The sequence below is a fragment of the Sturnira hondurensis genome, unplaced genomic scaffold, assembly GCF_014824575.4.
Source record: "Sturnira hondurensis isolate 20B ecotype Veracruz unplaced genomic scaffold, ASM1482457v3 Scaffold0015596, whole genome shotgun sequence".
In the NCBI taxonomy this organism is placed as follows: domain Eukaryota; kingdom Metazoa; phylum Chordata; class Mammalia; order Chiroptera; family Phyllostomidae; genus Sturnira; species Sturnira hondurensis.
The window spans coordinates 24,236,074-24,251,679 of NW_028088227.1; positions in this window are offsets into that span (position 1 = coordinate 24,236,074).

Genomic DNA, 15,606 nt, shown 5'->3' on the forward strand with positions numbered 1-15,606 from the left:
GGCACAGATACCTTTCAGAAGCAGCTACTGTGTGCCACACGGCCCTGTCCCAAGGTGAGTCAATCTCCAGAGAGAATGGAGGGCCGACTTGGCTTTGAGGTGAACAGACTTTACAGGGACCAAGGTGCTCAGTTCAGAAGCCACTAAGGGCTGGAGGATGGAAATAAAACTGTGAGTGTTCTCACGGTTCTCAAAGAGTCACAGCAGGGTCTCCGCACCTTCTGGCAAAGATAAATTTAACATCCTGACGACAAGCACATAGGTGAGCTGGCAGAATCTGCGATAGATGTAACACAGAGGCCCCATCCAGCTGCCTCCAGGTGGGCTTGGGCCGCCATCCCCTCAGCCCTTCACATCTGCCTCACAGGGCCTCTCTCAACCGTGGCCAGAGCCTGCTGGTGGTAAGGAGCTATCTATGGGGGGAGGGGCTGGGGCCCAGGCTGTTCAGGGCCGAGAAGACTGTCCTGGGACAGAGGCAGGCCTGTGACAAAGATCAGAGCCTGTGACAGGGCCTGAGGCAAGTGGACTTGAATGTTCACCTCACCTCCTTCATCTCATTGTCCCAGAAGGACGCTTGTTCAGGACACTCTCCCCTCAGCCTCTGGCAGGCGCTGGTTGCTGCCTGTGGGGGACAAGCAAGCAGGAAAACGGAAGAGGCAGAAAAGAAGCCCATGCAGAACCATCTGGAGGCTTCACCAGCCCGGCAGTCAGAGCTGACCCCACCCCAATAGCGCTAGACTGTGCAAGAACGAATGGGCAGGTGTCCCCAGCAAGGAAGGAGGAAGCTTGGCCTGAGTGAAACCATGGCAGAAAGTCAAGAGAAAAGGAGAGACGGAGATAAAGAGGGATGGGTGCAGGTGGGGATTCCAGAGAAAGTAAAACTCCAAAGCCTGGGGTAAGTGGCAGACTAGGTGCCGGGGAACCAGGTCAAGCTTGGTGACCAGTGGCCTGGATTGGAGGGAAAAGCGAGACGGTCAGGGAGGAGACACATCTCACGCAGACGAGGACTGGAGCTGTTTTTGAAGAATAAACCAAAACAATTCAAATGGAAGAGAAAATAACCGAAGACACCTGGGAATACTCTCCCTGGACTGAGAAAGGATCTGTTTACGCAGGTGGAATGATCCTGAGTGGCCCTAAAGTGTCAAAGCAGAGAAACCCAGATGTGTGTAGGGAATGAGGTTGAATTATGGCAGTTCTGAAAGCACCCTGTGCGTGTTTGATGGAAAAATAACAGCTAGAGCTGGACACCAAAGAGCAGGTCAACAAGATAAAGCCCTCCTGGCAGGCGCCGCCCTGTGTGTGGGCTATGTGTGGGTTCATGGTTGACCTCTGACCTCTGACATAGCCCCATGCTCTCTAGCAGACTTACTTGGTTTCCCTGGAAGCAAAGCTGCAGGGCTACCAGAGTGTCCAGCCTTGTACATCACAGAAAATTAGTGCCTTTCCCTTTCCAACTTCATAAAAGCGCCGGTCCGAGCACAGAGAGCCCTGGAATGTTGTTCCACCAGAGGGAGCTCTCACCTGCTGAGGTGAAGGCAGGGCCTGGAGAGAATCTATTCGCTTCTCAAGGTCGGATGGCACAGAGTTCATCTCACCAGAAACGAATTTGTCTGCGCAGCCTGGAAAACGGCGTTTCCAGAGTTAAGGGCACCCGCACACCCATCCTTCTCAAATTCAGGTGCAGGAGGAAATGTGTGCTTTCAGAGCGCAGCGCGTCTGGACATCTGCGCGTTCCTTTCGCAGAAACGTGGCAGGACTGGGAACCCCTGCGGGGTGGGGTGGGGGGGCCGGGGGCGGCGGGCTGTCCTCGGAGACCTGTGGGCCTAGTTTCTCAGCGGAGGTGGCAGCTGGAGCACAGGGCTTGGTCTCGCACCGAAGTCCATCCGCCTCCTGGGGACGCGCGCCAGTTCTAGCTTTGGCAGCCGAGCTCACCTGGCAACCGGAGCAGCAGAAGCCCATTTGACAAATTAAAGATGTGACGAAGGGAAAAAAAAAGTCTCTGGAAATTTCCACTCGAGTGCTGGGGACCGAAGCTGGTCATCCTCCATCAGGACAACTGGGACCTTCCTGCCAAGAAGCCCAGCAGGCTGTTCCCGCTCGGGGGCCAAGGGAACAGTGCTCTTACACGGACTCCTTTTTAAACATGAGGCATGGTCAGAGGCAGAAGTCAGAGGACAGGTTTGTCTTAAAATTTATGACCGACTCTCTCCAAGCTGTGTGCTGTGTAATGAGAGTGGATGAAATGTAATCTGGCCCAATGACACAGCTTTCTTTTCTTGGCGTGTGCCCGTTTAAATTATTTGTGTGGTGGATTAGGGCCTTTTCAAAGTACACTTCTGAACCACTTTAAAATCCAGACAGAACTCCACGACCCTTGGAGGTAAATGCAAGAGGCAGAGCTGTGGTCGCTGGCTCCCCACCCAGTCCCCTTGCCCGTAAGGCCAATCCAGATTTTACCAAAGCCTACAACTCCAGTTTCTTGGATTGCTGTGAGTTTTTTCCCTGCAGCTTTCTTGGGAACACGGATAAGGTGAGCGGTTGGTTTGCACACACGTGTGAAGCAGTCATTACAACTGTGATTCTGAACGTACTCACGCAAATTCCTTTCTGCTCCTTGCCTTCTTCGCCTGCCCCCGGGCCACTGCTGATCTGCCCCCTCCCCCCACTATCAACTGATCCGCTGCTCCCAGGATGCCATACAAATGGAGTCATAAGCATGTACACCTGTTAGCTGGGTGTCACACGTGACCACCCCAACGCTTCCGTGATGCCATGTAGGCAGCGGTTCCTTCCTTCCCCTGCTGCGCAGTCTCCCCAGCGTCCCCAGCGTCGATGCACAATGATGACACACCTGTAGTGACAGACACTGGGTTGGTGCTCCTTCTGGCAAGTACAAATGCTATGTTTCTCTTGGGTAAGTGCCAGGAGTGGTATGGCTGGGCCACGCGGAGGCTGCGTCTCTAACCACTTACGACAACGTTCACCTGCTCCCCAAAGTGGTCATGTTCCTTATCTCCCCGCCACAGTGGACGGCAGTGCCAGTCGCTCTACCTCCGTGCCAACACCACAAATGTCACTTTTCAGTTCTCGCTGTCCTGGTGGGTGTGCATGTCCATAACGAGTGACGACGCTTTTTCACATGCTTACTTGCCATGCGTAAAACCTTCACTGATTTTTCCTCCCTCAATGTAGTTTTTTTCTAAACAAACAAACAAACTGCCCTGGCTGGTGCGGCTCAGTGGATTGAGTGCCGGCCTGTGAACAAAAGGGACACTGGTTCAATTCCCAGTCGGGGCACATGCCTGGGTTTGGGGGCCTGGTCTCCAGCTGGGGGCCAGGCAACCCCACATCCATGTTTCTCTCTCTTTCTCCCTCCCTTCCCCTCTCTCTGAAAATAAAGAAATAAAGTCTAATAAATAAACATTCTTTTTATTACAGTTTTAGATTTATTGAGAAATTATAAAGATAATACAGAGCTTTTCCACATGGCACACTCCCAGGTCCCCACTTTATAAACTTCTTCCATTAGTGTGGTACATTTGTTACAGTTAATGAGCCAATATTGATATGTTAGTACCAACTAAAGTCCAGGCATTATTCAGACATAATTAGTTTTTATATAATGTCCTTTTTCTGCCCAGGATCCCATCCAGGACACCACATGATGTTTGGTCACCATGTCCCCTTAGAGCTCCTCTGGGCTGTGACAGTTTCTGACTTTCCCTGGTGACCTTGGCAGTTTTGAGGAGGGCTGGTCAGGCATTTCGCAGGATGGCCCTCCATCGGGATTAGCATGACGATTTCTCACGATGGACTGGGGACACGGAGTGTTGGGGGGAACCACAGAGGTGCAGTGCCCTGTTCATCACATCTCATCTAGATGCCTGCCGTCAACGTGACCTGTCACCACTGGTGCAGACCACAGTCCCCTGGCGGAGGTGTGTCTGTCAGGCTTCTCCTCTCCACGTTATTCTTTCTTCCCACACTGTCCTCTGTTGGGAGTCTGAGTTGCTAGTGCTGGCAGACACTGCTCTATGCTCTCCTCTCTGTCCTGGGCCACATTTACGGCCCCAGGAACCCTGGCAGGCCAGGGTCATGGAGGGCCACAGCCTGTCCCCAGGCTCCAGAGTCCCAACACTGATCCTGTAATCTCATGGCTCAAGATGGCCCATGTCACAGCCCTCATCGAGGTGCGGATTTGGGGACCACTGTGATGACGGCATGGGAGTTCATCACTCTTTAACCACGAAGACAGGGCTGGGAGCAAGGGTGTGGCAGCTATTTATAGAAATTGTTAGAATGGCTGTTATCGAAAAGACAAGAGAGACCGGGTCCTGGTCAGGGTGTGGAGGAAAGGGAACGCAAGGAACCCAAGGAAATGTAAATTGGTGCAGCCACTGTAGAAAGCAGTGTGGAGTTTCCTCAAAAATTAAAACCAGAACCATAAGGTGATCCAGCAGTTCCATTTCTGGGTATTTATGTGGAGAAGACAAACCACTCATTTGAAAAGCTACACGCACCCCTCAGTTTTTTGCAGCATTATTGACTATAGTCAATGTATGGAAGCAACCAAGTGTCCACTGATAGACAAGTAGATAAAGATGTCACACATATATATATATATACAGGGTGGGGCCAAACACAGTTTCCTCTTATATTAGTATTTATTAATTGTTGTATTATTTTCCATACAAGCAACTTTAAATCTCCTTTTGCCCACCCTGTACAATGGAATATTACTCAGCCATTAAAAAAGAGTGGAAACTTCCCATTTACAACAACATGGATGGACCTAGAGGTTATGACTCTAAGTGAATCAGCCAGACGGAGAAAGACAAACGCTGTGGGGTCTCATATGTGACATCTTAAAAAAAAATCAATAAACAAAACAGAAACAGACCCACAGATACAGAGAACAAGTTGATGGTTGCCAAAGGGGAGAGGGTATGGGGTGAGAACAAACTTTTAAAAAATTATGAAGGGTAGAGTGAAGCTTGAAAAAGAAAAATAATGAAACTTATAGTAAGAAAACAGTAAAAGATAAATACACAAATCACATATTGAGCCGCTTGACAGCCTAATTTTGAAAATATGACCCTTAAAGGATCCCCATGGAGGTGACCTTGGTTTTACCCTCTAAGGGAGAGAGCAAGTGTGGAAACAGCAACCTCTCCACTAAACACGGGAGACTCACCCTAACGCCCCCTCCTGGCCGAGCACTGTGAGTGCAGTCAGCACACACCCATTTTTCCTGGGCAGTTTCTGGTGGTGCTGACAGCGTCTGTGTCGTTAACTGAGCCACGTGCCCCTGTCCTGAGCTGTGATAAACTCTTCCCTCCTGTCACCCCGAGGATCCTCAAGTTCCCCCAGGAAAGGAGGGGGTCAGAGGCCAGTGAGAATGACTAACTCCTCCTGGGGTGGACAGTGCCATGCTGTGTCTGGTTGTTCACCCCATGCCAGCATGTCCCCTGACTTGCCCCAGGTGAGTCAAGATTTAAACACTAAAGGGAAAAGGCACTCTCTCAGCCCCACCCTGTCACCAGCCAGAGGTGCACGGAGGCACTAAGGGGCAGTGGCCCCTGGATGGCAGCTGTAGGCTTGGCATTAGAGCCTTCACAGAGGTCCTGGCCTTGGGGGGACGCTGTCCCAAAGAGCCTACAGTGTGCACAGGTGGCCAGGTGTAGGGACTGCCACACATCTGCAGGTCTCCCCCTGGTTCCCACCTGCCCACACGACTCCAAGATGACCTGATTCTGTACAAGACAACGGGTGGTATCCATTTAAACCTGCTGGTGAGGTCGAGAGGCATCAGTGCCTACTCTGAGCCCTTTCTCACTCTGTCCTGGGCGCTCAGGATGGTCCTGCCTCAGGCCCTCAGGTCCCCCACATGCCCGCCTGCCGCCTGCCAGCTCGCGTGGTATTGGGTGGTTTAGTCAGCATGATGTTTTGAAAAGAATTCAATTAGTTTTAATTAGTACAAATTTAATCAATTTTAATTAGTTTTAACTAATTTAACATTTTCAATTAGTTAAAAATCAGGCCTTTCAAATAAAAGTGTCAGATTTCAGATCTCCCTGGAGAAGTCAGTGGCACCAACACCTTGGGGGAGGGGGTGGTCAGCTGAGTGAGCAGCTTCAGGGAGCCTAGCTGCCAGTCGGCGTGGCCCTGGTTCCTGGCCCCATCCAGCCTCCTGCCTCCTTCCTGTCCCTATAACCCCTGTAGCCGGGGACCTTGCAGTCTTGAGTGGTGCCCAACAGTTCCACCTGGGCTGAGTCACCACCACAGAGAGAGGATTGTGATAGATGCCATCCAAGTGACAATTTGTGTGGTAGGAGGCACCTCTTTTGGGAGACACCTAGCAAACGCTCCCTCTCTTCAGGGGAGCTTGAGTGTGGCCTGAAGGCATACCGCAGGTGGCTGCCCAGGTCCCCAGGCTCCTTTGTCCCCCTCTCTGTGTCACCACCCCAGCTTCTTTGAGCTTCGAAGCTCTGACCTCTGACCTGGCTGACCTCTGACCTGGCTGCCCTTGGGCAGAGGCTCATGCCCACACAGAGTGGCAGTGCCATACGCAGTTCACCGATTCACTCTGCCATGCACACCCTTCCACCCCACAAAACAATCCAAACCCAGGACTGAGGGGCAGCCCCGCCTGGGGCCAGACAAGCAGCGAGGTGCTTCCCTTGGGGAAAGGGGCAGCTGGGCCAGCACTTGCAACTGTACTCCTGCCTGGCTTCCCCCTCATTCCTGCCTTTCTCCCTTGTCCCTGACACCTTGGACCTGGCCCTGGCCCTGCCAGTTCAAGGGACACAGTGACTGCTCAAACTCATCAAACTCAGGTGGAGCCCTGGCCACTCTTGGGGCCACCACTGCCCAGCCTGGCCCCTGCCAGCTCTGAGGGCACCAGGGCAGTGAAGGCCAGTAAAGGGGGTGAGGTCTGAGAAGGGCAGGTGAGGGTAGATGAGAGCAGATGAGAATAGGGAGGGCCGGTGAGGTCCAGTGAGGATAGGCAAGGGCTGTGTGGGACTCCTGGTCTCCTCCAATGCCATGTCTTCCTGCAGAACTTGCTTCCACTGCTGTGGCTGATACCTCCTCACAGACATATTTTTAAAACACTTGCCAGGTATGGCATCTCCACCACTGAGCACTGTTATTATCCACTGACCCCTCTGCTATAGGGTCTGGCCAGTGACCAGTAACACAGGGCTCCAGCCTGAAGGTCTGTGGCCTGTCCTCAGACACCCATGACCACCAGACCAGCCTGCAGGGACCTCTATGACAGCGCTGTGTTCCGGTGCAGCCCAGCTGTCAACTCTCCTTCCTGCATGCAAACCAGGTTCTTTGCTTAGCCCTTCAGGTCCTGGGGAAATCCTTGTACGTCACTTTGTGCCATGCTTCCTGGCCTTGAGCTGAGCCTACCATGAAATGTGGGTTTGTGGTTACGTGGCCCAAGCCCCCACACCCTGCCTGACATTGATGGGCGGTCTTTGAACCTGCCTGCATGGAGCCAGGCCTGGGTACATGTCCTGAGTGACCTCAGCCTGCAGCCCATGGGGCCCTGCCAACCCTCCTCCTCCTGTAGCCACACTCCTCCCACCCCAACCCCTCAGGCCACACCCGTACCTGCCCACGGCTAGGCATATCTGATGGTCGGGGTGAGCCTGCCTGGCACCTGCATCCAGCCAGACTCTTAGGCTCCAAAGTGCAGCTGCTGAGCCCCGTCATCCACAGAGCAGGAGCCAGGGCCAGACAATGCCAGGAGCCACCTGCCACCTGGTGGCCACATCTCTAGCCCCACATACAGTAAAAGGAGTAAAAGAAAGGAATTCCAGAGCCACAGTGCAGCATGATGTCACTTAAAACTTTTAAACTGGTCCAACAACAGAAAACATTTTGAAAACAGAACCGTAGAATAGCCCTGTGATCCCCAAATTCTTGGCATGTCCTCCTGGGGAGAAGAAGGATGAGTGAGAGCAAGGGGTGCTGGCTCCCTGGGTTTTTTATTTAGAAATGGAGACGAGGCAGAATGTTAGGGTTTGATCGATCTGGATGGTAGGTTAAAAGTGAAATAAAATTTATAGGACGAAAACACAGACACTACAAACAATTTTCTTATCAATTTGTTAACAGCAATGACACCAGCAAAAGCAGTTGCACAGCAGCCTGGTGCCCAATAACCATGTTGATCCTCGGATGGATGGATAAACACCATGTGGTCCATCTGTTCAATGGAATATTATTTTGCCCTAAAAGGAAGGAAGTTCTGATGCCTCCTATAACGTGGACGAGGCTGGAGGACATCGTGCTCAGTGAAATAGGCCAGTCACAAAAGGACAAATACTGCACAGTTCCACTTACATGTGGTCCCTGGAGTCGTCAGATTCCCAGAGGCAGAAAGTGGATGGTGGTGCCAGGGCCTGGGCCTGGGGGGTGGGGAGTGAGTTAAACACCCACAATAAAATGTGGGCGGGGTTTCAGTTTGGGAGGATGAAAAGTTCTGGAGATGGACAGCGGTGACGGGCGTGCAACAGTGTGACCGCGCTCAGTGCCCCTGATCTGTGCACTTAGACGTGGTTAAAATGGTGAGTTCTATATTACGTATGTTTACCACAATATTTTAAAATAATTATAGCGATGCCCATGGTTGGTGTTTCGATGGGGACCTGCCTTCAGGGGTGGGAGGGAGACGACAGGAGGTAGGTACGAGCACATCCTCAGGGCTGGCAGAGAGTTTTGCCTCAAATACCTTTATTATAACCTGATACGGTACCCTATCTCTTGTCCCCTTAGACAGCTGGATGAACAGTGGACACCCACAGAAGGAGGGACCGACTGACTCGCTGACCACAGGTGTGTGCCGCCCACCGCCCACTCCTTCGGTGGGAAACAGGGCCCCACTCCCCTTCAGCCCCATCCCATGCCGTTCCCAGTCCAGGGCTGGGTTCTGATCTGCCTGTCCTGGACCTGGTCGCCCAGCCAAGTGGACGCCGCCCCACCCCACAGGCTGGTCAGTATGTGTCCCCAGTGCTGTGCCTGTCCTGCCTCTGGGGCAAGGTGGGCTGTGGCAACACCCATACCCATCTTTCTAGTTGGAGAGAACCTGTCCACTTGGTTTTTCTGGAGGGAAAGATTTTTTTCTGTCCTACATCTTGTGTTAAAAATGAACAAGCAGCCCTGGCTGGTGTGGCTCAGTGGATTGAGTGCTGACTTGTAAACCAAAGGGTTGCTGGTTCCATTCCCAGTCAGGGCACATGCGTGGCTTGCAGCCCAGGTCCCCAGTAGAGGGCGTGTGAGAGGCAAGCACACGTTGGTGTTTCTCTCCCTCTCCTCCCCCTTCCCTTCCCCTCTCTCTAAAAATAAATAAATAAAATTTAAAAAATGAACAAGCCGTTGTACGTTGTGTGAGGCGTCCTCCTACCACTCAGATGCAGGGGCAGGGCGAGCAGCTAGCCAGAACGTCATGGCTGGACATGCTCAGCCCAGGCCTGCCTGCCGGGACAGCGGTGGGACCCAGGCAGAGCCTGTCTTGGGGGCTGAGGAGCAGTGCCCACTGCTCAGGCTCAGGCAGGCTCTGCCTCCAGGCACCCTGCTCTGGGCAAGGCACATGCTCCTATCCCGGGGATGATGGGGTTTAATTGTTCTTTCACCAGGACCCTAAGGAGGTCCTGGGCCCTGGGGCCAGGTCTCTGCACCCTTGGGAGCTGCCCAGCACTGATCCTGGGCCAGATACCGAGTGGGTGGCCTGTCCTCCCCAGCTGTGCTCCCTGAGCAGCCCTGACCAGCCTGGTTCCCAGTGCTCCCCTGAGAGCCCCGGGACCAGCAGCAGAGCCACACCTCCCCCAAGTGTTGGCCATTCACCCCCACACCTGAGGCTCTCGCCAACACGGGTTCATTCTGGTCCCTTGTTCACTGTACAGATTCGCAAACAGCAGAAGACCCATAACACAGGATCCAGAGTCACTTGTCATGAGAAGAGAGCATCCCCGCAGAGAGCCACTCACACAGTTGTGTGTCTTTCCACAATGCCGCGTTTATTAGAGGAGACCTCCCAGTAAGCCAGTAGAGTAACACGCAGGTCACACACACACACAGAGGGGAGCTCACGCAGTAGAAGTGAGCAGAGCAAGAGTCCAGTGTGAAGTTCCAGCCCCTGGTGACACCCATAACTGCTTTGCTCTCAAGCCAGGCAGCTGCAATGGTGGCACGTGTCCCCTGGAGTGGACGTCTGCTCCAAGTGTGACCCGTGGTACGGCCAAACCGGAGGGTTGGGTGGTCGGAGTTCTGAGCTCTTATGGCCCACCAGGCATGGAGGTCCTGCTCCTACAGGTACCCAGATGGCATCCTTATCCAAGTGTCCAACTTGTGGTTTGGGGCATTCCAGGCCCCTTCTAAGGGCATTCCTGTTGCACTTCATTGCTTCCGTCTTGACACAGCACCTGACATAATGGGCACAGCCAACAGTGACTCCATATTGGAGTGTCAAGCATCCAAAAAGTCCGTCCAGCCCTTGCTCTGTATGACACTCCACCTTTCACTCGTCACCTCGCCAGCACCTGCTCAGTTATTTGCATGCGTCCCTCTTTTGAGTCCAAGGACCTGGTGAGGGAGCAGTCCCTGCCCTTGTAGGGCTGCAGAGGGCTGGTAGGGGTCAACAGGGGACACAGAGGTCAGCCCGTGAGAGAAGCAGAGTCAGCACCTGGGAGGAGGGAGGGAGGGAGGGAAGGAGGGAGTGAGCACTGCCGACCTATGGGCTGGACCTTCAGCTCTCAAGCTCCCTTAATCGCTTTACACATGCACACACACACACTTGTGGGCACCTCACACACTCACATATGCGCACAGTGGGGCAGAAAAGTAATTTTCTACCCTTCTGAGTTCTTCTGGCTGGACTAATAATCACACTAACATTATGCAGATTAATGAGAGAAAAATGCCCAAGTTTATTCTGTAGAGACACATAGGGGTCCCAAAGAATGTGGGACCTCAGGACAAATAGGGACAATTGAGGCTTGTGTGCCACCTGCAGGAGAAGGAGTAGTGGGAGGCAATGATCAGGCAGACGGAAAAGCCAGCGTTTGGTGGGCACATGTTTGCTGGGCCACCTTTAACAATGGGACACAGAGGGGCTCTGCTCAAAGGGGCCTTGCTGGGTTCCTCCCTGTCTGTGACGCACCTCTTGTCCTTCAGTGGGCCTTTCGTCTGAATCCCTTCAGGCAGTTAGGGAGAAGGTCAGAGTTTCTTCCTAAGTCTTTTGTTTCTTAAAAATAACCAGTTTACCCCTGGCTGGTGTAGCTCAGTGGACTGAGCGCTGGCTTGCCAATCAAAGGGCCGAGGGTTTGATACCCAGTCAGGACACAGGCCTGGGTTGCAGGCCAGGTCCTCAGTTGGGGGCACGCAGGAGGCAACCAATTGATGTTTCTCTCCCTTCCCCTCTCTCTAAAATAAGTAAACAAATACAATCTTTTAAAAAATAACCAGCTTAAAATAATCAATACCCCAAATGGCACGTTTGGGGTGGCACACTCTGGCCCCCCTCAGCACACACACTCGCACACAGAAAGGACATCACAGAAGGGTATCCTGCAGCCCTACTGTGTGTCGTACACTCATTCTCGACCTTTCCAGACACAGACACATCAGGTCCTGCTCACCTGTTCTGGGCACAGTTCCAGAGCCTCTGGCATTTCCCTGTGCTGGGTGCCACCACCCAGGGAGTTGGGGACCCTCCTGAGCCACACCTGAGTGGCTGCCAGGCTTCCCTTTTAAACAGCACCATGCTTCTCTCCCAGCGAGAGACGCCTCTGTCCAGCTCGATGGGACGTGCATCACCCCAGTGGTCCAGTCTTTAATTTTTAACATGAGCAGACAATCAGGTTCCTGCCTGTTCACCCTATCAGCATTGAGACGTGTCTCTCTTTTGACCCTGATGCCCAGTCCCTGAGCTCTACAGAGGTGATGTCTGGGCCTCGCGCCCCAAAGCAGCCCTCTCTGTCCTGAGGGTTCAGATGCTTTGGAAATGGCAGAGAGAGCTGCCCGGCCCGGTCAGTGAAGACCCTGGCCTCCCAGCTCGTGTGAGCTGTCTGACAGGTGAGTGGGCAGCAGGGAGTCCCGTGAGTCCCAAAGGTCTGGAGGGAGGAGAAAGTCACATGGGTTGTTGAGGAAAGAATGTTCAGCCTGAGAAAAAGTCTTGTAAGAGTGCGTTTGAACCCAGCTGACACAAACACTGAGCAGCAAAACCTCAACAGGTTGAGGAAGTGCCCCACAGAACGGCAGTCTGTAGTTTATTTTATACATCGGAATCAAAGGAGGAGGGAAGGAGGGCGACATGAAATCTGCAGGCACGGCGGCAGGTCAGAGAGGCAGGAGAGAGCAAAGCAGGGAAACCTCCGGGATGGACAGAGAGTAAAATGGAGAGACATTTACGTCTTTCACAGTGGTGGGTGCAGAATCATAACAACTAACATTCACAGCACGGAGACAGGACTCAAGGGAACTGATAGCAAGGTGGGTGGGGTGTGGTGCTGTGGTTTCCTGCTCTGGTTGGGACTGTGCCCCAGGGGTCTGGGTGGGGTGATTATTCAATATTCCAAAGTGTGTTACTTTAGATGCTCAGAAACAATGGACAATTTCAAAGGTTTCCATGTAAGAAACGTCCAAACCTATAGATAAGTTGTATGAGTTTATTTGAGCCAAACTAACAATGGCCAAGAAGCAAAAATCTCAATGAATTGAGAAAATGCTCTGGAAAATGAAATATTTAACACCTATTTTATACATTGGAATCGAAGGGGAAGGTGTAAGGTGGGCCACACCAAGTTCACTGGTGATTAGGGATGTAGGAGAAAGCAAGCAGGGAAATCGCTAAGTTTGGATACAAAGTAAAGCAGATTGATGCATACTTCTTTTCCATTGGTGAGTATAGGTCAGTTAACAATGAACATACACAGCACATAGAGACCGTGTCTGGGAGATCATGCCATCAGGGGTCTGGAAAAAGGGGATCACTCTGACATTCCAAAGGTATGTTATTGTAGTGGCAAAAAGACAATAGACAGGCTTGGTTATGGTAAAGACTGACCTTTGTCAAGGACGATACCAGCCCAGGACATGACTCCTCGTCAGGATTCGCTTTTGGTTAGGAAGTGCTCATGTCAGACCACCCTGTCACCGGACCGGGCCCGGGCCCAGAGCGGGGTCTGCCTTGGGCTGGCCCATGCTGTGTAGGTTCTTGAGATCATGCAGCAAGTATATCACAGCATGAGGCCTGGTGATTTTGAGAGGGTGTCTGTTAAAGCTGGGGACAGTGAAACAGGAAAGGGCCTAGGACAGAAGAAGCGACAGGAGAAAGACTAGGTGGGGCTGCTTTGGCTCTAGAAACGCTGTGGCAAAGAAGTGAGCCATGGTGGGGTTACTGTCAGCTCACTGGAGAGCCAGAGAAAGGGGGGCTTTGGGTCAGGTTCAGGGCTTTAGCCCGGGATGAGTTGCCTCCACCCATTGCTACCTGGGGTCCCTTAGAGTTTTGGAGATGCTGGCCTGTGGGGGAAGAAAAGAGGGAGGGGAAAGGTGGGGACGTGCTCCCAGGACGGGGAGTGCGTGCTGGGTTCTTCATCTTGAGCATTTTCAAGCCTGGGGTTTTAAGGGAGTTCTTAGGGAAGGATTTCAATAGAATAGTCAATTAACTTTTCCAGGTGTGTCCTTTCAGGGTTGTGGTCTCCACTGATTGGTCAGTGCCCGGACAGGGGTCATTAGTCATTACAGCTGGTCCTGACTTTGCCTGGTTTCACTGCCTCTCTGGGGGTGGAACTGAAATACGGCTAGATGAGAACTAGATGTTATCTGCAGGGAGGAAAGATCAGAGGGGTCCAAACTGCATGACCAGCATCTGCCGGCGACGAAAGGCCACCCTGAGGGGGAGGTCTGGCGCCAGTCTTGCCTGTTGCTAGGCCCATGGGCCTTCTGCCCCGGTGACTTTCTGTATCTGGCTATACTACACTCAGCCAGTTTGTTCAGTTGCCTGTCTGTTTTCTCATTCCACTTGCCAAGGAATTTTCCCAGCTATTTACTATCCTGCCTCAATCCTATGTGGTAGCTTCAGGTCACTGCGTTTGCAAGGCTGCCATAGAGGCCTCCCCGAGCTTATCAGGTTTATATATATGGCCTCTTTCTCATCCACAAAGGCAAAGACCGACCTTTTTCAAGGAAGCCATGGGCCCGGGATGTGACTGCCCACCCTGTCTGGGACACTGTAAAGTTAGTCCCTCTCTCTGTCACCTGCTTCTTCCCTCTCATCAGAATTTTAGTTGTATAATTCTCCTCATTTTGGACTATGCCTTGTTAATCTCCTTGTCACCTCTAGAACGCAAAGACACCAGCTTGTCCAGCAGTGCCATCCTCTGGACGTCGTGCGGGCCACCTCCCAGGAACGGTGCCAGGCCGACCTGGACCTTGCGCCACCACTCTGTCTCGTGTGAAGACTCCCTCCTCTTTTGATGCCCTTCTTCCTTTGGCAGCAAGGATCTGGGGATGGGCAAGCCTGTACCTCTTGACAGCAGGAAGAAGCTACAGAAGATGAAACCTTCATCCATTTACCCTTAGAAGGGTAAGGGCCCAAGTCTCTTCAGGGGGAAAATGTTAGCACAGGCAGCTCGAGATGAGCAGAAGAGAAGAAAGCAAAACTGGCTAAGCTTAATTAGGTGGGAAGCCACAGCTTCGTACACTTCAGGGGATAGCAGCATTGCCCCATAAAGGGGACTGACACCCCTCCATCCCCTCCCACCACGCAGGGAGGCAGGATCTCCCCAGAAACCAGCCAGCTCTCCAGTACTGGGATTACTGGGTGGGAGGAGAGGGGGGAATTCCTCTGCTGGGAACACGCCCACAAGAAGCCAAGATAGCACAGAGGGAGGTCCTCCCACTTTGAGGCATGGGCAGTAGGAGCCATGATGGTGACCATAAAGGGGAGGTGTCTAACCTGGGAGAAGGATCGGATTGGATAAGGGACACAGAACCCCAGAAGATCTAGGAAATGATTGGTTAGAGGAAGGGCCTAGCACAAGCCTGAGAAGGATTGGGAGAGATTGTTGTTTGAAAGCCCAAGATAACAAGATCAAAGCTTAGCAAAGGCCTCTCAGTAACACGCATTCGTTTGCTTGTTTGTTGGTGTGCTCTTGTGCTCGCGTGCTCCCATGTTCTCTCTTCATACCAGCCATGCGGGCTGTGGGCTAAGTGGAGGCAGTCTGGCTTCCTCACCCAGGTGTCTGGGTAACTAAGGGAAGCAGTGTTCCCACAGCCTTGGAGGAGCCTGATAACCAGTGTTCTCATAGCCTTGAGACTGGGTCTAATAAACTGTTCCCATAACATGAGCAGAATTATGTTGTTATATAATTTCTGGCATCTTGCCAGCCTTGTTCCCCTCTAGTGCTTAAACAGGTAGGGACTCCCTGCTGGGGGTGATGATGATGAGAGACATGAAAGAGAACAGGTGCCACCATGGGTGCCACACTGGGGAGCAGGGGCCACGACATAAGACATGTGGATAGACACACAGCTTGCAGCGTGTGTGGCTTGCCCACGCATGAATAAAGGCACACCAGACATCCCAATGGC